This window comes from Helianthus annuus, chromosome 7 (assembly GCF_002127325.2).
Source record: "Helianthus annuus cultivar XRQ/B chromosome 7, HanXRQr2.0-SUNRISE, whole genome shotgun sequence".
NCBI lineage: Eukaryota > Viridiplantae > Streptophyta > Magnoliopsida > Asterales > Asteraceae > Helianthus > Helianthus annuus.
This window is the reverse complement of record NC_035439.2, coordinates 81,991,374-82,015,840: the sequence shown is the minus strand read 5'-3', so window position 1 is coordinate 82,015,840 and position 24,467 is coordinate 81,991,374. Positions and strand designations below refer to the sequence as shown.

Genomic DNA, 24,467 nt, shown 5'->3' with positions numbered 1-24,467 from the left:
ACTTTAGATTTATAAAGCATTTTTGGGAATTGTTTGAAGAGGATTTTGCTAGAATTTTTGCTTCATTCCATTCTAATGGAGAGATTAGTGTTTGGAGTGGGTCTTCTTTTATTGCTCTAATCCCTAAGGTCAAAGATCCGGTTTCCCTCAACAATTATAGACCTATCAACTTAGTTGGCATTATCAGCAAAGTTCTTTCAAATGTCTTAGCCAATAGAAAGAGGAAGGTGATGGACGGTATTATTTCGGTCTCTCAGTCGGCATTCTTGAAAGGTAGATTCATTTTGGATGGGCCTCTCACCATTAACGAGCTTATGTCGTGGATCAAAAAGAAGAAATCAAAGGCTTTTTTCCTCAAGATTGATTTTGAAAAGGCGTATGATAACGTGAGGTGGAAATTCGTGGTTAATATTCTTCATCAAATGGGATTCCCTAATAGATGGTGTATATGGATGTTGGGTATTCTTAAGTCGGCAAGATCTTCTGTCTTGGTGAACAGGGACCCTACTTTTCAATTTAAATGCGAACAAGGAATGAGGCAAGGTGATTCGCTTTCTCCGTTCCTTTTCTTGGTGGTTATGGAAGTGCTATCTTGCATGATTAATTTAGCTAAGGAAGTGGGGTTATTAAGGGGATTCCCACCCCTAATAACGGTCCTGTCATTACCCATCTCTTATACGCGGACGATGCCATAGTGGTGGGGGAATGGTCTAAGGAGAAGTGGTGAACGTAGTAAGAATTATCCGGTGCTTTTATCTTTGTTCGGGTTTAAAAACTAACATCGAGAAATCCAATTTATATGGCATTGGTGTGGGTTTGGAGGAAACCGGAGTCATGGCCAATGAGGTTGGTTGTAAACCGGATGCCCCTCCTTTTAAGTATCATGGTCTAAAAGTAGGAGCTAACATGAATCAGATAACCAATTGGCAACCGATTTACGACACGTTCAGAAATCGGTTAGCAAAGTGGAAGTCTCATATTTTGTCGATCGGGGGTAGAGTTGTCATTATTAAGTCGGTTATGGAAAGCTTACTGACCTATTATTGCTCGCTATATAAAGCCCCTAAGAAGGTGATAACAGACTTGGAAGCTATGATTAAAAAGTTCCTTTGGGGAGGAACTTCGGGGGAGAAAAAAATGCATTGGGTTGCATGGGATCGGGTTTCGCGTCACAAAAAGAGGGCGGTATAGACCTAATAAACTAAGTGAGGTTAACACCTCTCTTTTGATCAAATGGGGATGGCGATACAAGACGGAGACGAATAACCTATGGAGGAAAGTCATCGATGCTTTTTATACTAGTAGGGTGAGGTGGGAGTGTATCCCGTTCAAGAAAACGTTGAGCGGTACTTGGAATAATATCGCTAAGGATTGCATAAATACCAAGGTTGGTGGGCGTCCCATAATTTTTTTTTTCAAAGGAGTCTTAGGAAAAGGCAAGGAGATTCGTTTTTGGCTTGACCCGTGGATCACAAACGAGTCTCTAAAGGAGAGATTTCCTGACCTGTTTAGTTTAGAAACCGAAAAAATGCAAGGTGGCCGACCAGGTTTCGACTGTTGATGGCGGATCTGATTTGAAGTGGGAATGGAGGACATCTATAACTAATTCGGAAACTTTGAACAACTTACAGCAGTTGTCGTCGCTGCTGGCCAACGTGCAACTCTCGGACATGTTTGATAAATGGGAATGGATGTCAGGTTCGACTGGGGAATTCACGGTTAAGGCGGTTAAACGCCTATTATATTCGGTCTATGAGCCAGTGAATAGTTATGTTATGGATTGGTGCCATTGGGCTCCGGCCAAATGTAACATTCATGTATGGCGTATGGAGATGGATAGGATCCCGACCAGAAGTGCGCTTAGGAAAAGGAATATCCAAATCGAAGACTCTTTGTGTCCGTTATGCAGGTCGGATGATGAAACCACGGATCACCTTTTTATCTCATGTATCATCGCTTCGACTGTTTGGAACGGTGTCAGCTCGTGGTGCAAAATTCCTAATATTTTTGCTTTCTCGATCAGAGACCTTCTTGAATGTCACAAGGTCCTAAGGGGTTCAGAGAGGAAGAAGGAAGCGGGTGCAAGGCATCATCATTATCACCTGTTGGAGCCTTTGGCATGCTAGGAATAATGTTAGTTTCTCTAACTTGCCGGTTAAGATTGATAGTATTTTGAATGAGGTTAAGGCTTTGGGTTTTTTATGGTTCACGAATAGATCGAAGTTCAAAGGGTTAGAGTGGAAAGATTGGTGCTCTTTTGTAAATATGTAATTCAGTTGTAGTTCTTGTTTGGTCGGCCCGGTTGGGGTCGGTTGTGTTGTTAATGAAGTTTACTTTAAAAAAAAAAAAGAAAAAGAAAAAAAACCATTATCGACTTTAATAAATCTACTTTTGAAAGTCGGAATTCTCCTCTATATAAAAAATTCAATGCTTTGAATAGTAGATCGAAAAAGTTATAATAATATATAGTTTTTTTTTTTTAATAATTTTATTATCTTCTTTACTTTTTAAGTTAGATAAGCTTGTGTTAACCGATATTGGTATCGGAAATACCAGTACGGAAGTCGGTATCGAATTGCTTTTGAAAATCTTTTAGTTCGAGAAATTCGGTACTGCTACCCGGTACCATTTGCTCATCTCTGATCACGGGTGTCATACGAACAACAACAGTATCGTGCAACTTTTTTTGTTGATTTCCAATACCGAAACGGTACTAGTACCGAAAATACCAGTTACGGTACCGGTATATGAAGGTAAAAAACGGTAGCGAACCGGAACCGGGAACGCCAAAAGTCGTACCAAATTGGTATTTAAGATCTTTCGGTTCGGGAAATTCGGTACCGGTACCCAATATCATTTGCTCATCTCTGACCACAGGTTTCATACGAACAACATTATTACCATACAACTTTTTTGGTTGATTTTTCTTTTGGTTATCTTTTAGTGTTTTTTTTTCTATATTTCCTTTTTATTCAGCGGTTTCCGCACGCAACGTGCTCGTAATGATTTCAAAACACATGTAAACACAGACTAAACAACAAAAGACGTTCGCCGCAACGCGACGATAGTAAAAAACTAGTTTGTATGAATTTAAAGTAGTTTGTTTTTTTAACATACGGTCAATCGTGACATTGGTGCCCCAATTCGACTTTACCCGATAGTATGATGACACTGGTAAAAAAGTACCTTTAATTTGTGTGGCCATTTGAACGGAATCATCCATTCAAACCTCCAATTTGAACGTCATCTCACAGGTCAATGCGGCCTCCTTATGCGATCGTTCACTTTGTTGAATGAACTATTGGAGTTCTGAACATGAATGGGATGATTGATTTCGTAAGAACTTTAACAATCGGCAGGAGATTGAACGAATTGTTTGTTACAAAATTTTGAACTCTTGTCATCTCAATTTGAATAGAAACTCACCCACAAACATTTGAAATTTTATTATATAGTACCTCAACACACATGGACCTCTAGTCCCTCTCTAACGAGTCTTTACACAACTTAGGGCACAATAATTTCATTAACTTAAAATCCAAATTAGCCCATAAATTTAATCAAACTAGACTTTTCAAACTTTGAAATTACGTTCTTCCATTTATATTTATTTGTTACTTTTACCCTTGTACCCATAGTAAAAATATCGCTTCCAACATAAAAATATGGTAGCCGGAAATGAATTGTAAAAATAGAGTGGTACACCGTACTTTATGCCTTAAACTACTATACAATATTTATTTTTAACTTTTTTGTGGGCTAAGACTATGGGGTATGGGGCTTGGGTTGGGGCGTGGGTTGGCTGAAAACGCCCAAGCCACCACCCCGGGGGCTTGGGTTGGGGCGTGGCCCTTGGGGCTTGGGTTTGAAGCCGGGCGTCGGGCGGGCTAGCAAGGTGACATGGCGGGCTCTCAATGGTCAAACCAAACTCATGCCCTCAACCCAAACCCCCAACCCAAGCCCCACCATACCCCATGGGCGTGGGTTTGAGTTTGTTTTCCACATGTCAACTCATGCCCCCCAAACTCACGCCCACCATACCCCATAGCCTAAAAGTTTATGAATTTCTTTTTGAGTATAGAGGTTGCAAATTTCATCACCAAGGATGAGCACGAAATCCGTTCGGTACCGAAAGTACCGGTGTCAAAAAACGGGAAAAGTTGGTACCAGTACCAAATACATCGGTTCGGTACCGGTATTTACCGGTGTTTTACCCACAAATACCGGTACCGTACCGGTGCCAGTACCAGTACCGAAAAACAAGGAAAGTGGGTACCGGTATCGAATATACCCGATATAGTTCGACCGGTACCTGGTACCAAATGTTCATCCCTATTCATCACAATGTCTGAAAAAGACTAAGACTGGGGACAATCAAAAGTCATTAGATTAAACTCAAACATATGACAAATATTTTTCTTTTCTGAGAATATATAATCAAAAACTATAAAAAGTGTACATATTTTTTATAATTTTTTTTTTATATTTGGTGTTTACATTACGAAATAAGGCAGGATTTATAGTAACCCAACACATAATAAGAAAATCCGTGAAATTTGGCTCAAGAGTTGAGACAAATATATCATGAGCCATATATCATGAACCAAATTTCCCGGCTTGTCTTATAATTTGGATCAACAATCGATCATACAAATAGAACAAATTAAAATTACTACATCTCATCAGAGTAAGACATGACTGTTCTTAGGATTGCCCAAAAAGCTGGAGACTCAGAGCTTGCTTGGAGAAAAAGCTCAAAAAAAGCTTGCATGAACAAGCTGAAACCGAGCCAAGAGTTGCTCATTAGATGGACTCTGCCCAAAACCAAGCTGAGCTCTAGCTCAAATTTTCAGCTTAGTTTCTAATCCGATCCGAGCCCGAGCTCGCCTGGGTTCGTGAACATTTGTTCTCAACGTTATCCTAAGTGGTCTCCTCTCCGTTGATGGCCTCAAGGTATGCCCTCACAAATCATGAGCTGATTATATGAAAATAAAAAATATTCAAAAAGAAACGTATATATTATTCGAGTCTGGGTTATTTGGGTCGGTTCAAGAATCTCCAATTTGCATTTCATTCGGTTCATATAAAGATCCTGAATTCAGTTTGTTTCATAGAGATGATTACCATGGAGGCGAGTCAACTTCACTAAACCAAAACCAGCTCTGGAAGGCATTTAAGGGTGGTGACAAGCCTCATGCAGAACTGGGTTCACGCAATAACCACGAGGTCGGTATGGTCCACAAGGGCCAAGGCATTTCTAGTTCTTAAAAAAGGATATGAGTTATGGTACAACTGCTATGAAATTTCATCCCATCACATTTCTCTGGTCTTGGATAGCTTTATGCAGTCATTAGCTCAGGTATAATACCATTGGGGAATTTATTTACTTTGCCACTTTACGAATGTTTTCATAACCAGAGCACTTATCCAACCATCGCTTAGCAGTTCATTTGTCGAGCCGGAACTGGTATCAACAACTAGATGACGTAATAAATAATGTAAAAATATAAAAATATATATAACTTATTTCAAACATAATATGAGAGTAACTAATCATTTTTTGTGGATCTGTAAAAAAAAAGAAAAAAAACCACCTGAAATCTGGTCCGACCACCCGGTCTAGTTGCCCGGTTCAACCAACCGGTCCATTTAGACTCAATATGTATCTAGTTCCCGGTCGACCGGTCGATCTGGTTATAAAAACATTGATTGTATCTATTTAAATGAATCTAATAATATTTACCAGGCATTTGCTCGCCTGAGTGCAGTCTAGGTGGCATCATCATGCTAAACAAACCAAGAATGCAAGGTAATTCACTAATAACCTTAAAAATTCAATGTAAATAAACAGGTATAGAATGCATATGATTAGAGATACTGCAGCCTATGCCAGGTAGAGTTTGAAGATGAAAAAGTAGTCGGTGTGACATCAGAAGGAGAAACCGCAAAGTGCACAAAAGTAGCATGTGACCCCGAAAGGTAAATTCATAGCTTTTGTCACCACAGAAGCCGAGAAAACTGAATCCTGGATAGATTTACTTGGATCTGCGGATCAGATCATCTTTGATACTTACGACAGATATGAACCCGTTAAACAGGGGGCAGAAGATCACTGTTACATATCTACTATGAGTATATTGAGTTTACACCAAAGATAAATAAACATTAATGCTACCTCTGATTACTTAAGATGTCATTAACTCTCATTTCTTCCTCTAGGCACTTTTCTTTACTTTAAAACAAGAACGCTCAATTTATTATCATTTTCTATGCCTAATATAAGGGCATGTTCAAAACAAAGCCAATTTTAAGTAGAACATCATACACACTTGTATGTAGTGTTGTGCAGACATAGTTACAAAGAGAAAAAGAGGCAGTTTTACGGTTGCATAACCGTATTATGTATCAACAACATTTAAAGCAATATGTACATATGTTTGTACGTTTTCCCTGTTCTCTACTTAATATTAGTATTGTGTTCATACGATACTAACTTAAGTAGAGAACTGCAAGAATCTCGCAAACACTTGTACATATTGCTTTAACTGTTACATACCACATAACGCACTCCCACTAAATTTGACACGGTTCTTTACTAAAAATTGGCTACGTATTGAATGCACCCTTCTATACACACATGTATTCCTATTGTTGGGCCTTTTCGTCTCCAATGTGCACCTTTTTAGCCTCGTGTCTAGACGAGCCTTTTACACCTTGAACGTGCTTTGTAACTCTAACTACTATCGTCACACATCAGCAGACACAACACTTGATTATCGATTAATGTATTCGATAGTGCAATGTCACAGACTCTTGACTTACGTGTGGATCTAAGTCCTGCCAGTGACGAGTAACAACTAACAACAGTAGTGTCCCCTATACCGAAGAATCTACAACTCTAATCGGAACTACTTAATACTCTCTATTTACAATATCTTACTTGAACAATAAATTCCTTAAATGGGTACACATTAAATCAACAAATATAAACAATTCCTTTAACTCAACTTCAAATCACTGATCCAATTTCAAGCAATAACATTTCGTCGAGCACCTTCCGTGCATCCAACAAGAGTTCAATTTCATACACACATTACAACTATAACAACTTATAACACTAAATTTGATCACTACACCTTTGTTCTAGTGCTTCTTTCTTCTTCCGGGTAGCTTCTCTGTTGCTAATCTGTATATCCAGTAAACCTTTTCTCCCAAAAAACAATTAATTAGTATTTATTAAAAACAGGTGATCTGGTAATTATTAAAGGGGGAAGTGGCGTACCAAAGCGATCACGTGAGCGGCTATGAGAACGACGACGATGAAGGGGAGGACATCGAGGATCCATGGCTGGATTGAAGTTTGTTGCTGATTGGGATTCGCCATTAGAGGGATGAAGAAGATGATGAAGTGTTGTTGAAATGAGTGAGATTTGGGGAAGACCCTTTTCTTGAGGTTTGTGTATGTATACCATAGGTAATGGTTAATGCCCACTAAGGGGCATTTTTCACCACATCATCATCATAATGCTCTTTTAAAAAAAGTGTAATGGTTAATGCCCATTTCATTTATTACTTTCCATTATTTTTCTTCTCTTTGGGCATTATTATAGAAATGCCCCTCACTTTTCATACCCCTATAATGCCCATTAGTAATGGTGTAAGGGCATTATCAAAATCTTTCATGCCCTTATAAAGGTTTTGAGATAGTGTAATTTTTTTTTTATTTAATCTAATCATCAATCCTAAAAATCATATCCAATCTAAATATAGAACTGGCAATAAGTAACCTGCTAAGATACGATAACATAAAAGTACACCATGTGATTTTTAACGTTTTTAAAAATAATCAAAATTTGAAAGTTAGGATCCATTATTTCTCCTTCTAGGTGCATAAATTATACATCTATCTTATAGACATTGGATATAAAGTAGTTAAACGAGTCGTATTCATGTTTAGAATTTTTGTTGTTCGCGTTATCAGATACCTGTTAAACCTGCTAAGGCACGATTTACCAGCCCTACCTAAATATGACTTAAAAATGCTTATCTACTTATCTTAAAAAGATAATTCAGTTTCATTCTTAATTATAAAATTGTAATTCATATCCAATTTAAATAATCAAACATGCTTGTTGTGTTGTTACTATTGGGCATACCCATTAATTTCATTCTTAATTCTAAAATCATGATTCATACCCAACCTAAATATCCATTGAATATCAAACATGCTTGTTGTGATGTTACTATCGGACATACCCATTAGTTTGCTAAACTTACTTGTTGGGATTCTATAATAGATTCGTTACTATTTTATATAATATACTTACCTAAGAAAATCCCTATAAATCCCTATAGAATATAGTATAGCGGGTTTAAATGTGATGCAAATATATACCCAGCCCTTTAATAGTCGTGTTATTACAAGATATGTCCTTTATTTATATAGCAAATTTCAAGCGGTGTCATTTGTCTTTAAGATTGATGGGTTTTGTACTAATGTTTCCAAATGCTACACGTTATGTCCTTTAGCCCTAACCCAGTTAACTTTTTCTATTAAATATGATAATGTGCCTTGCACATGAGAGCAATTTTGTCATTTCAACTTTTAAATAACCCTCTATATCTGTCAATCTTAATCTCGCCAACCAAACCATAAAAGCCCACCCCTTTATCACTTGCCAAACCACCACTACCCATCCCTTTACCACCAGCAACCACCATAACACCACCCACCCCACACAACCCAATCGTAAACAACCACCCGCCACCACCTGCATCGTACAACATCTGTGACCACCACCTACCATTGTAACTCCACCGAAAATATCTTTTCGCTCTCTATATATTATCATGCCCCCATCTCTCTATTAAGACAACAATAGCAGTTCGTTGCCTTTCTCTTTCACAATGAACCACAACAACACACCATAAACCGTAACGCTTAGTTCCCGAGTTTCATTAAATGAGAGAAAAGAAAAGATTTAAAAGGAAATATTTTTTAGTTGTGTTCTAGAGTTTCATTAAAGGAGAGAAAAGAAGAGAAAATGAGAGTTTTTTTTTTTGCCTAAAATTAATCTTTCCAATTTGGAAAGAAACAGAGAGAAAGAAAAGAAAATGAGAGAATCCTTTCTTTTCTCTCTTTAACTTACTCGGGAACACAGTGTAAATGAAGACCAACGGTTACACACTTCTCAAGACCCTTTCTCTCTCTCTCTCTCTCTCTCTCTCTATCTCTCTCTCTCTCTCTCTCTCTTTTATTTCAAACAAACCAAAAATTTCAAACTTCATCCCAAATTAACCAATATATAACTCTCTCTATAAACGTGAATCACAGTAGTAGTAGCACCCTCCCCGTCTCTCTTTTTTTACCAACCAACAACCCACACAACAAATCTGATGTACAACAGGTAGAAGATGCGATGGTGGTTTAGGGTGTAAGGTGGGGTCGTTAGGTTTGAGTCGTGGACGTCGCGTGGAGGGAGCAGCCGCTGCGGTATAAGGAAGTGTTTTGGCATCATCTGTTCTAGGGGGAGATTGTTGGCCCATGCATTCAAGCCCAGAAGAACAGATGATAAGGAAAGCCAAAACTAGTTCTCATCAGTTGATCATCATAAGCAGAGTATGTTCTAGATTCTCCCCATGACAGTGGCTATCTATCATCTGATGGACTCTAAGTACTGATCCTCTCAACAACTGATAGCCAAAGACCTGATGAAGTATAAAGACTAAAGCCCTAACTACTGATGTCTCTCAAGTACTGATGAAGACCAAAGCACTGCTCATTCAAGGACTGGTCGCCCTTTGAAGAAAGCACTGATTCTCAACATCAGTGCTTAGGCTACAATAGTAGAAAGTTGTATTTATGTATAATCAGTGTTTAATGTAATCAGTGTTTTGTATTATCAGTGTTTAGAGTTTGTTAGGTTGTTAGATGTCACTTTCTAAGTGACGTCAGCAAAGATGCTCACTGGTTTAGTTTGTACTATAAATAGAACAGTACCTGTACTGTTCTATTAGCTCTTTCTTACCAAGTCATCTTGTACGAACAAATCTGTGAGCTCAGTGGGAGTCTAGTTGCATGCATGCACAGTTGAATTTTGTAATAGATACAATCTTTTGACTAAATGAAATCATGTTTGCTTAAAATTGTTCTTCTTTGATTGTGTTTAAAGTTTATTTCCATTTCCACTGCACATTAAATCTCTGTTTCATCTTCCATCTTTGTTAAACAACACAATCTAAGAAACTCAGATCCTAACAGCCTCTCTTATGAGCTCCTTCTTGACCCGTTTTTAAAAATATTGAATCTTTGATAGTTGTGTGCAGACCCCAGATGAAAAAGGTCAAATGTTTGATGGTGTTTGGTGATACCCCCATTTAAAAAAATTGGGTATTGGTGATTGGGTAATGGTGAGATTGAATCTAGATATGGAGATTATATGAACTTAATTGGGAGCACGAACTGTTTGTGACTTTGTGTGTATAAATTGGGAGTAGATCTAGGTGGGGATTTAAGATAGGAATAGGACTGATCTAAAATAACTAGATTAGTGAATAGAATAGATACAAGCTGGTGGCTGGTGAGAGTTGTTGACAGCGGTGGTTGTTGTTGGTTGATAGTGACGGTTGTTGGTGGTGGTGGTGGAGAAATGATGAGAGAGAGAGGTAGAGAGATAGAAATGGGTTTATATGTGTATATACATACATATATTATATTAATATTGTTATTTTTTGTTTTATTTAGGCTCAAACAATCCACACACTCTATCTGCCTATTTAGACACCCTTTGCCTCGTATATGCTTCGTATAGGCCTATACGAGGCGTATAGGGTTACATCAAACTTAGTGTCTGACTCATGTCAGTTCTGGTTTGACTGCTCCTATATGCCTCGTATAGGCCTATGCGGGGGCGTATAGGTCTCATATATGACCCATGCCCCATATATGCCACGTATAGGCCTATATGGGGCGTATATAAGGTTTTTTTTTTAAACAAACATTTTATACAATATTAATCATTTTAGCAAACTTTTATACAAAAACAACTTTTCTATTTTAAATAAATAAAAATAACAAGTACATGATATGATACAACACCTGTATAGGCCTATACGAGACCTAAACCACACCTATAGTCCTATGCGAGACATATACTACACCTACAAGCCTATACGAGTTATTATAATTAATGTGAGTTTTTTTATAATTAATATTAGAGTTATTATAATTAATTTGAGTTTTTTATAATTAATATTAGAGTTATTATAATTAATAGAGTTAATTACACAAATGGGTTCTGTGGTTTATAGCTAATTTGCCTTTAGGTACTAACTTTTTTTTTGTAACAGGTCTAGTTCTATTGTTTCAATTTTGTAACACCTTTGGGTATTAACACCAAAAAATGACTAAAATACCCCTGCATTTTTTTTAAGTTTATCAATGTAACACATTTGGGTACTAACACCTAATTTTATTTAAGTTTAAATCAATTTTACAAAATCTATTTATTTTTTTTATATTCATCTTTTTATTATATCTCTTAATTAACATAAAATCTATTTATTTTTTTTATTCTCATATTTTTATTAAATTTCTTATTTAACATAAAATCTACTAGTTACACCAGTATTTTTTTAAATAGATTTTTTAAATAAAATCTACTAGCTATATAGTTTTATGTAAAATAAATTTCTTACCCGTTTTAATGCAATGATATACGAAGGTTACGTGCGATGATGTCAAATTAGTATTTGGTATGGAATAAGATTTCAATGATATATATAATTCGATGTAGCAACATACCCAACCATAATTGATCCAAAAATCAAACGTAACCTGGTTCGATACTATTCGATGCATTGAAAAAAGCGATACCATATAATAAAAACCATTTCATATACTAAAAATCGATACCATAGACTAAAAATCGTTGAATTGAAAAAATCAGAAATGTAATTTTGCATAATAATTGAAATAGAATTCGATATCATTGAAATCGAATTCGATACCATTGAAATCTTATTCCATACCAAATACTAATTCGACATCATCGCACGTAACCTTGGTACCTCATTGCATTAAAACGAGTAAGAAATTTAACTTACATAAAACTATATAGCTAGTAGATTTTATTTAAAAAATATATTTAAAAAAAATACTGGTGTAACTAGTAGATTTTATGTTAAATAAGAAATTTAATAAAAATATGAAAATAAAAAAAATAAATAGATTTTATGTTAATTAAGAGATATAATAAAAAGATGAAAATAAAAAAAAAAGATTTTGTAAAATTGATTTAAACTTAAATAAAATTAGGTGTTAGTACCCAAATGTGTTACATTGATAAACTTAAAAAAATGCAGGGGTATTTTAGTCATTTTTTGGTGTTAATACCCAAAGGTGTTACAAAATTGAAACAATAGAACCTAAACCTGTTACAAAAAAAAGTTAGTACCTAAAGGCGAAACTAGCTATAAACCACAGGACCCATTTGTGTAATTAACTCTAATTAATATGAGTTTTTTATAATTAATATTAGTGTTATTGATATTAATATGAGTTTTTTTAAATAATTAATATTAGTGTTATTATAATTAATATGAGTTTTTCATAATTAATATTAGTGTTATTGATATTAATATGAGTTTTTTATAATTAATATGAGTGTTATTATAATTAATATGAGTTTTTTATAATTAATATTAGTGTTATTGATATTAATATGAGTTTTTTTTTAAAGATAAATTTCATTCAAAAACGCCACAAGAGGTCCCCAAAAGCGGGGACCCAAGGGCACTAAAACGACTTTACATCAAGTTTAAAGGAAAATTACACCAAACGTTCCAATCGATATTTTTAATTTTAGATCTATTCCAAATCCAAAAATACGACGTCGTTTTTATGATCTCCACGACTTCAATCGGTCTTCGGCTTTTACCTTCGAAACTTCTATTATTTCTTTCGTTCAATAACGCCCACATAGTGGTAATAACAATCCCTTTCAATATGTATCTATCGTGCTTCGCGATTGTTTGTAAATCTGTCATCTTAAGAAGGTCCGAAACTTCAAATGCATACATAGGGGCCATACGACACCAGCGTTGGATCCTCGACCAGATTTCATCCGAATAATAACATCCAGTGAATAAATGCAGCGAGGTTTCATCTTCCGAGTTGCATAACATACACACTGCATTCGGTAAAGGGACTCCACGTTTGAGCAGCTCCGTCTTCGTCGATAGGCGATTAAGTGTAGCTCTCCAAGCCATAACTTTACACTTCAAGGGCACCCAACCTTTCCAATTCATGTTCCAGCTGTTTGTTCCTGCAGAAACATTAGTCATCAGGCGTTTAGCCGAGTTCACCGAGAAGGAACCATTATGGTCAGCCATCCACTTCCAGCCATCCACTCCACCTTTCCAATCATAGTCGTGTATATCAGACAACAAGCTAAACAGTTCAGAGATTTGTTCCGGTGTTGAAGGATCTGCAGACCACTCCCAATTCAGTGTTTTAGAGCCGTTTATCACATGTAATCTATCCGACACTGTCACCCATTTGTTCTTTTCTATTCTGAAAAGATTTGGGTAAATATTACGAAGAGGTTCATTATGAAGCCAAGCGTCTACCCAGAAATTAATAGACTTCCCATCTCCCACAACACCTACTAAATAGATATTTAGCGTATTGTCGTTCCAGATCTTCTTTTCCCCTGTTTTCACAACGAATTTCCAACATCCACTTGTCGAAGTAGAACATGGCAACAAAGTCTAAGATCTACTCGACCCATGACAACCCAAAAACACTTTTTTCCAAAGACTTCTACCTTCTTTCTTGAATCGCCAAGTCCACTTGAGAAGGAGGGCATCATTAACATGTTGCAATTTGGTGATTCCCAAACCCCCGGCCTTCTTTGGAGAAGTGACAATATCCCACGCAACCCAATTTATTTTTTTGTCTACACTAGAACCGGCCCAAAGAAAACGCCTCATTATAGCCTCAATATTCTCAAGGACCGCCTTAGGAGCTTTATAGAGAGAAAGGTAATAAATCGGCAAATTCTCTAGAACTGATTTAATAAGGATTAAACGCCCCCCAATGGATAAATGTCTAGCTTTCCAAGAGACCAAACGATTCTTTATCACGTCGATAACTGAATCCCAATTACTAATTTTCGACATTTTGGCTCCCACTTTTATTCCCAAATAAACAAACGGAAAAGCCCCTCGCTTACAACCCAAAACCCCCATCATACTATCCACTTCATTGTCATCCGTACCAACCCCGAATAAATTGGATTTATGAAGGTTTATACGTAAACCCGAACATAAATAAAAAACTCTAAGAATTCGAGCCGTACATTGAAGATTGTCACGTGACCATTCTCCCATAATAAGAGCATCATCCGCATAGAAAAGGTGGTTGATGTCCACTTCGTTTGCCGCCAAACTAATGCCTTTATGTTCTCCAATATTTTTTGCTTTCTTGGATCCAAGTACACCACCTTAACGGAAAACCCATTTGATTTATCATGGATAGCAAAAAACGCTAATTGACATTGTCATAGGCCTTTTCGAAATCAATCTTCAATAAAAAAGCCTTTTTCTTCCTTTTTTCAACCAATCCATAATCTCATTCACCACAAGTGGGCCATCTAGAATAAAACGATCGGACAAGAAAGCCGATTGAGACTCCGAAATCACCTTACCTAACACCTTCTTAAGACGATTAGTGAGGATTTTAGAAATAACCTTACTAATCATCCCAATGAGGGTAATAGGTCTATAATCTTTGTGACCCACGGGGGATGTAACCTTAGGGATCAGAGTAATGAATGCCGAACCGCACCCCAAGTTAATGACACCTGTGTTATGAAATTCCCCCAAAATATTACAGAAATCCTCCTCCAAGAAGTTCCAGAACCGCTTAACGAAGCGAAAATTAAACCCATCTGGACCAGGTGCTTTGTTAGCACCACAATCGAAAACAGCATCTCTAATCTCTTCTTTGGAGAAAGTACCAATAAAAAACAACCCGTCTTGATCACTGATGCGCTTCAAACCTGTACAAACAAAACTAGGTCGCACCTTAACATCTTCCTTGAAATGATCTCTGTAAAATCTAAGAACTTCACGCTTAACGATAGCTGGTTTAGAGACCCAAACACCCTTAACCTGGAGACCTGGAATCGCATGTCTCGCATTTCTACCTTTAACTATATGCCTCGTATAGGCCTATACGGGGGCGTATAGGTCTCATATATGACCCATGCCCCATATATGCCACGTATAGGCCTATATGGGGCGTATATAAGGTTTTTTTTAAACAAACATTTTATACAATATTAATCATTTGGGAATATTTCACAGAATAGTAACCAAGTTTTAAAAGTGTTCTAATTAGGTCACTGGTGTTGTTTTTGTCCCAATTAGATAACCTAACATTTAAATCAAGCCATGTCCTTTTTTCCATGTGTCAAGAAAAAAATGGAGTATAAGATTTTGGGGTCGAATTATTTTAATATATGAAATTATATTTATTAAAAATAAAAACCATTTAATTACATTAAAAATTAAAAAAAAAACAAGTTACAATCCACGTCATCACTCGACGTTAGCATCAAATAAAAGAGAAAAAATAAACAAAAATCCACATCATCACGATTACCTATGAAATGGATGAAAAAACCCTTAATTTTAATGAAAAATCAATGTTGAGTGACATGATTGGAACACTTTTGAAACTTAAGTGACCTAATTGGAACACTTTGAAAACTTGGTTACCATTCTACAAAGTTACCCCTAATCATTTTAGCAAACTTTTATACAAAAACAAGTTTTCTATTTTAAATAAATAAAAATAACAAGTACATGATATGATACAACACCTGTATAGGCCTATACGAGGCCTAAACCACCATCGATTACCTCCCCGATCTCTTTTTCTTGCGATATACAGATCGTAAATCTGCCCATATGATCTCACTTTGCGACGCTAAATCTATCCCGCTACAGCCCTCCGGAAGATTAGTTACGAAAAGCTTAGTAATGTGTCACACCCCGATTTCCACGTGTCTCACCGGTGGGCCGATGGGGGATTACCGTGACGTAGTTGGCAACAATATAGTCAAACCACACAATTATATGAATGCACAGGGGAAGCATAAAGATAAATATATTTCAACTTTATTTGTAATATCAAAGTATCACCATTGTTGAGATAAAATCCACAGGGGATCAATAAAAATAACAAAAGTATTGTTCAACAGACTTCAGGCATCTTAAGCTTGCGAGACTTCTAATGATGCAAAGGAGAAATCCCAGCCAATTACGCATAGTACCTGCATTTAGTCTTTTTGGGAAAAATACGTCAGTTTACACTGGTAAATACATTCAACTGACACTTTTGTAAAATGTTTAATAAAATTGGTTTAAATGCTCAAGGCACAAACTCTTTATAACTTGGGATAATTTATAATCAAATCTTGTAAAGAATTACATGTTACTATGCGTTCGGTCGCCCGGGTCGTGCCGGGTTAAAGTTTAATAGACACGCCACATAGCATAAAACCGTGGCGGGTAACCAACGGCTACACTTTTATAGTCATGGACATAATGCCGGGTGTACGCCTACACCCGGATGTCGAGGTCGTGGCCATTCGTAAATGCTGCCAAGGATATCTGGGATATGGTCATTAAGCCCCCAAAGGCGTAAAGCCAACAAAACAAGTTTTCAAACGGGTCACATTGATAATACCCAACTACTAATGAGTTGGGGTCAATTGCCCGACCAAGCGGTATTTTAAATACCGTAACCCAAGCCCGTATAACGGAAAATAAGTTAAAAGTATTTACCTTTGCAAGTATAATTCCTTAATTGAAATAAATTGCAGATAGCTTTTACTGGTCCCCTATTCTGGAACGAAGGTTTAAATTAACCTATTAGAATCCTAACGGGTCTTTAATTTAGCCGTAGCTTAGATCGGTCAGTTTCAATGGATAGTTACGGTTTAATCGCGTGAAAGGCGAAAACCGTGAATGGAGTGTGATTTTGACCCAACAAGTTTGAAGACTTGTTTTATATGGGTATAATAATCATACTCTGGATTTTGGAGTCAAAACAATATGGTTTGACCCGTTTCGGCTAATTTATGTAAACTAGTTACATAAGCCGAACCGTGCGCGCAAAAGGCACAACGGGTAACCGTAAGAGTCCTACACTGTTTTCCTAAGTCAACATGCTTTAAAGAGGTTGTGGTATCAGTAGGACACCTTCCATAATGCCCGTAACGTGTTTAAGTTCATAATATGCCCCGTAGGGGTATTTCGGTCTTTTTAAAGATTATAAAAGAGGTTTCTGAGTTCTACAGGAAATCTGAGTTTCCCGAACAGTTTATAAAGTCCAAAATACTTTATTTATTATTTAAAATCAGTAGCAACTGGAATCGGGTCAAAAGACCTTGTAGAACTCAAGTTATGGCCGAAAAGGGTATATTCGGTATTTATTGAACCGTTGCCATAACCGCAGGTTATGAGCAGGTTAAAAATAATTAAAAATGTTTAAAAATCCCAAAATATTATTTTACATCAGTGAGTAAAAGGTTTGGTGTCGAAATCCGGGTTTAGATAGGCGTTATGCTAATTGCGCTATTTAATTACTAAAGTTTCGCAATTTGCGCTATTTAGCATAACTCCTATTCTGGACCTCGGATTGACGTGAAATTTTAGGGACATGCTTAGAAATCGGTATCCGAAATTCTCGTTTTAAATTAAAAAGGGCGTTACGGTCAACTTTTAAGCATTTAACGGAAATGTGTAAAAGACTCGGACAAACAACGAACCGGTCACAGAGGGTTATACCATCATGTAACCTGGTCCTAAGAGAGTCCTAAGGCATATCTAAATCAAACTTTAACAGGTCAGAACTGAAGTCAAAGCAAAAGTCAAAGCTTTTGCGACTTTCGGCTCCGAACCGGGTCAAAACAGAAAATGGTCGGATCAAACAAGCTTAGACTAGTTTATATACTTATTATCATGTTTTATGAGTGTTTAAACAGGTTACATATCATCTACATTACCGATTATGCAAGAAATCGCAAAATAGCATTTCTGTTGACTTTTTCTAAGCACGTTTGACTCGATATTTGGACTAGTTAGAGTGGGAATCAGAGGGAGCCCTTTTAAGGGTTTAAAGCCCACATGATTACCAACATATAACCATCTTTGATTCGACAAACCACTGGACCATTTGTGACTTATCGCAAAGTCAATCATTAATTACGACGGATTGACTTTTAAGCTAAACTAAGCAAAAACTAAGCCATAAAAGGGTTGGCATACTTACAGAAGCTTGGTGCACGTCCTAGGATGTTAGAAGAGTGCTTGAGAGCTCAAGAGATGACTTAGAATGCAGGTTTGAGGTGTGTTTCACTTATTCACAATGCCTTGCCTTTTATAGTGAAAAACTTGGCATAGGATCATTACAACTCAACCTACAAGGCATCATGGATGTTCAGCAGGTGGCCCTGGGTGCTAGGGGTCAAGTAGAGGGCGCCCATGCTTCATTAATTGCTCACAAGATCGTTCACAAGCTAAATCATTGAATCTGTCCAAAGTTTCTACATCTGGGACTCGTACGCGGCCCGCATTAGGATTCAGCAACTCACACGCGGGCCGCATGGATCCTAGTGTCAGAAAACGTATCTTCCTCTGGCGCGCGGCCCGCATTAACTCTACCTTATACTTAGCGCGGCCCGCCTGAGGGTTAATTATCAAGATTTTCAAATCTTTTGTAATGATTAGCCTGACCTTTCGGTTTCGAAGGGGTAACTTTGCGATTTGGCCCTCGATTATTTACGATTAAGGGCCTCGCGACTTTTACCCGCGTTGTTAAGCCCCCGGTTAGTTTAATTACTATCCGAAAAGCCTTATCTTTTATTGTTGACGCTTTTAACCCCTCGCATACGAATTTGATCATAACTTTCTCGTTTTAAAACGGAACTTCGCGAAATTTATACAGTATATTCTAGTGAGCGTATTTTACTGTTACAAAGCCTCGGGTTCGTCAAAGAGTCACTCAGAGGTATAAATTAAACATGTTGACACAATTAACCCCTGTAGCTTGTAATTTCTCACTTTCTTCCGCGTTTCGCTCCGTACGATCCATGATTTATTCGTTTGAAGGTACGAGCATCGTTTAGGGTTACTATACAGTATATTTACCCTTCGTTGACATTTATAACCCTCGAATTTACATACTTTCAAGGTTTGTCAACTTTAGTCCTTTATTTAATATTTAATGCCACGTGTAAACTCATGACACGTGTTAACACATTATTGGACACAAAATTTCGAGGTGTTACATAATGCGGCGTTAGACATTTTCCAGTATAGGGGTTTTCCGGCGTTGGTCCATGCTACCTCTTTAATCGTTGTTTATCTAAACTTTTTTTTTATTTTTCAAATCATATTCCCGAAGACCCGCTTCATCCACAAAATTGTTAACATCTTTAGCGCATACAGGATCAAAAACAGAATTTTTTCGGAGTTTTTTATAATTAATATTAGTGTTATGGATATTAAAAAGAGAAAACAAAAAAAATTAAAAATATATGCCGCATATAGGGCTAGACTGGGCGTATAGTGTGGTCCAAAAGATCATTATAGCCTTGTTTTGCCCCCAGTCTAGGCCTAACTCAGGGGTAAAATGGCAATTTGCATTATATACATGCGCCTCATACAGGCCAATACTAGGCATATAAAAGAGGCAAAAAAGTCCAATTTACCCCCAGTCTAGGCCTAACTCAGGGGTAAAATAGAAACATTAGGTACAAAACTCATCAATTTTAAAAACAAAGAACACCGCTTGAAATTTACTATATAAATAAAGGGCAAAACTTGTAATTCACTCATTCTAAAATCATGATTCATACCCAACCTAAATACCCGTTGAGTATCAAACATGCTTGTTGTGATGTTACTATCGGACTAGTTTGCTAAACTTACTTGTTGAGATTCTCTGATAGATTCGTTACTATTTTATATAATATATTTACCTAAGAAAATCCCTATAAATACCTATAGAATATAGTGTAGTGGGTTTAAATGTGATGCCAGTATATATCCTGAAGGGGTATGGTCCCAGATCTCGCGTCAGCATCGACCGCGAGTGACCATTACCCTTATCAAAACCCCCACTAGCTAACAACCTACCTGTGTCCATGCCGGAACGCGTCGACATAGTGGTTGAATCCAATCTGCCCAATGATGGAGGAGGACTTACCTGGAATATGAGAACGGTATAGTGATGCGGCATGGCACCGCATCTGGTGTATGAAAACAGAAGCGTCCTCAGCGATGCGGCTTAGCACCGCATCCAGTGAACACTTCTATCAATACAAGGGAGCTGGATAATAGCAACAGTCACCACGGAAGACGATGCGGCTTGGCACCGCATCTCGCGTATTTCTTGATCAAAGAGTGAGAAGCCGGAACATCTACAGTTACCGCAAAAAGCGATGCGGCCCGCACCGCATCCTGTACACTCAGCAAGTGGGACTGACACCACAGAGCAAGTAGCACCAATGGCAGCCGCCTGTCAGGTCTACGTAAGCGACAGACTGACGTGGCATCACCTCCACAGCCGACATGCCTGACACACCTGCAAAGGTGCAGCATGCCGTCAGTCTATCCATCCACCTCCTCCTTCACTCCTCGGCTATAAATACCAACCCCAAACCAGGTTTGAGGTATCTCTTCACAACTCTCTCACTACTACTATCATACTTTGCTTCCCAAGCAGACTACTGATTCTCACGCTGGAGAGTGGTAACAAGGAGCACCCCCCACTCCATCCTCCTTGTTACGAGTCACGATTTGTTTCCTTGTGCAGGAGATCAACCGGCAAGCGATCCAGCCAGCGATCCTCGAGAGGAAGTGATTAACCCTTCTTGACGAGACCAGTGTGTTAACCCTGCCCGGTTAACCATTGTTTCATCATTGGCGCCCACCGCTACTCTTAAGCACTTTTTTGTACCATCCCTCTCCCTCTTAAAAGATCATGTCAGATCGCATACATTACACTACCGGGGATAACCTAAACCCCACCAACCCAGGGAATGCGGGGATCGCTCCCCCAGACCTAAATCCTGGCCACATTGGCACATCAACGCAAAGGGGTCCATCCCTAACGTTCGGACACGACCTATCACAGTACGCATCTGTGATCCCTCCGGACATGAACCCTCACACCTGGTATGACCAGCAGGCAGCCCTGCTGGCGGCAACATACAACCGAGCTTGCGCTGAAGCACAAATACAAGCCGGGCCTACCCCGGCACCACATACACCTGCGGTTCGTATTTTACAATATGACGGCAGGCCACCCTCACGTCCAGCCTCCAGAAGCAGGCGTGAAGACCACGGATCCTCTTACTGTGAGGTCCGCACAATAAATGAGGACGATTCCTCATATGGGTCCCGCACCAGAGGCCCAATACAAAGCCGTCTGGACCCCAAGGCGATAACAGGCGGCAATCCACAGTCCACCGCGGTTCTGGCATCCAAAGCCGGCTGGGACCGCTGCCCCAATACGAAGGTTATGGCCGTACCGACCCGGACGACCATACATATTGCGGGGATTCTCATGACACTTGCAGCAGACCGGGAGGACGCAACTATTCTCCTCCCACTCACCCCCGCAACACATACCTCTGCGCTGCAAAGCGCCCCGAGAACCAACCCTACAGGCCAAGGGCCGCGGCCGAAAACTCCAAATTCGCCCGAAGAATCGCACACACCCATGTCACCACCACAAAATTCCCATTCAACATTGGGAAATACAACGGTTCGTCCGACCCGGACGATCACATGAACATTTTCATGGGCGCAGGGTGCAACGGCAGGTGGGACGAACCCACCTGGTGCCATTTTTTCCCCCAGACCCTGAGGGGTCTGGCCAGGGCTTGGTTCGATTATTTGCCAGTAGGATCACTGGCCTCATTCGAGGAACTAGACGCAAAGTTCCTAGCACATTTCAGCCAGCAACGATGTCACGTACGCGATACGATGGACGTCATGAATATCTGGCGAAGGGACGACGAATCTCTCGAAGCATTCGTCGTCCGATACAATAAAGAATGCCTGGAGATAGGCGACGTTGCCGACCAAATGGCACGTAACCACTTCATCAAAGCCGTTAGAGATGAACAGATGGTTATGACTATCTCCGGCAAAGACGGCTTGTCGAAGAAATGGGAGGATGTCATGACGGCGGTCAAGACATACGCCCAGACTCAACAGTCCCTTAAACCGCACCTCACAAAGGCACAGTCCCATGCGGAAGGTCAAACCTCCCGCTAAATAAGCGCAACCGGGACACAGGGAATCGCGGCAGCGATTCCAAACCATACTTACCGCGTACCAACCAGTTTAACGCAAGGGCAACAATCAACGCCCAACGGGATAACCGGGCGTCAAAGAAAGAATATCGGTACCGCAACTAAACCGAGATCACCAAGTCGCCGAGCGAAGTCCTCCTTACGGACACGCAGACCCTGCGACCGGCCCAACCAATGAAGTCCAAGAAAAATCAAGATCTCACTCTCTACTGTGAGTATCATAAGGATTCGGGCCATACAACAAATAACTGCATCAGTCTCCGGCTGAAGATTGAGCGAGCCCTAAAGGAGGGAAAGCTGCAACACTTGTTGCCAGGTGGACAAAAAGCCACCAAACGCATCACCCCCCATGGCGAGGGCACCTCCTCCGGGAAGAGGACCATGTATGTGGCCTCGACCCATATGATCAATGGAGGCAAAGGAAGGCTGCGCAAGGCGGCGAGAAGACCGGACAATGACTGGAAAGACGAGCAAGTCGTCTTCCCAAAAGTCCGAGGCGGTCCGCGCGACAGGCGCGCCGTCGTTATCACCGGCCAACTAGCTCATTACTACACCGAGCTATTATTCATCGACCCGGGCAGTACTTCTGATATCATATACGAGCAGTGCTTCAACCAGTTCGATCAGGAAGACAAAGATCGGTTGCAAGCAGTGGATTACCCGTTGGCCGGGTTCGCAGGGGAAACTATCTTTCCCCTGGGCCAAATTACGTTTCCTGTGCGCCTTACCAGCGGAAGGCACACACGAACAGAAGAGGTAAACTTCATGGTTTTACCTCATACTTCCAAATATGACGTGCTCCTTGGGAGAGAATCCCAAGGTGATTTCAACATGATTACGTCCGTACCCCATTCTGCAATCGGTTTCCATACCGAAACAGGGGTCGCGATAATCTATGCACGCCGCGAAGTTATGACGTCGGACGAACTGCGTCCGACCAAGATAGCAAGGCCAACCCCCAACAATCAACCAAAAAAATGGGTCCTCAACGCAAAATACCCAGAACAAAAGGTCACGTTGGGCCACGCCTTGTCCCCCAACACCAAAGCGCACCTGAAGCAGCTGCTCTTCAGAAACCAAGATATTTTTGCGTGGGCACCCGCAGACATGACCGGGGTCCCACGCGACATTGCGCAACATTTCTTGAATACCTTACCAGGTATCAAGCCGGTGATCCAAGGCCAACGCCACCTTGGATCCACAAAAAACCAGGCGATGCGTGAGCAGGTCGAAGAACTACTCTCTGCAGGCATCCTGGGGGAAGTCAAGTACCAGACTTGGTTGTCTAACCCGGTCATGGTAGAAAAACCATCCGGGGGCTGGCGCATGTGTGTCGTTTACAAAGACCTCAACAAAGCCTGTCACAAGGATTGTTACGCACTTCCAGAAATCGACGAAAAGGTCGATAACCTCATACCATTTCGATGGGAGTGCTTCCTCGATTGTTACAAAGGCTACCACCAGGTACAGATGGCAATTGAAGATGAAGACAAAACGGCATTCCGCACCCCTACCGGAAATTACTGCTATACAAAAATGTCGTTTGGGTTGCGCAACGCGGGCGCAACCTATCAAAAACTGATGAACGACACTTTCCGCGGGCAAATCAGCAAAAGTGTCGAAATCTACATGGACGACCTTATCGTCATGAGCATGGAAGAGGATACCATGCTCACTGATATCGAAAGAACATTCCAAACTCTGCGAAGCGTCAATATGAAGCTCAATCTAGGGAAATGCTCGTTTGGAATGGAAGAAGGCAAATTCCTTGGCTTCATCGTAACCAAAGATGGGTTCAAGGTAAACCTGAAAAAAGTTCAGGCGATCGACCGCATGCCATCGCCTTCAACGATGAAAGAGATGCAACGACTAGCCGGCAGGCTAGCCGCACTAAATAGATTCTTAGCCAACCATGCAGCTAAATCTTATCCTTTCATCAAGACCCTGCGGAACTGTCTTAAGAAAGAACAATTCCAATGGACCGTAGAGGCTGAAGATGCCTTCCGGGATATGAAGGAGTGTTTGATACAACTCCCAACACTAACCGCACCACGCAAAGACAAACCACTT

The 24,467-nt window shown here is 39.5% G+C and overlaps 1 long non-coding RNA gene across 1 annotated transcript; it reads right to left on the bottom strand.

The window, feature by feature from the left end:
- Window positions 1-6,971: 6,971 nt before the first annotated feature.
- On the bottom strand, window positions 6,972-7,456 carry LOC110912958. Its single transcript, XR_002578286.2, has 2 exons — window positions 7,283-7,456; window positions 6,972-7,203 (listed from the first exon to the last, which is right to left on the bottom strand). It is a non-coding gene; the product is annotated as an uncharacterized LOC110912958 (long non-coding RNA).
- Between the last annotated feature and the right edge of the window lie 17,011 nt (window positions 7,457-24,467).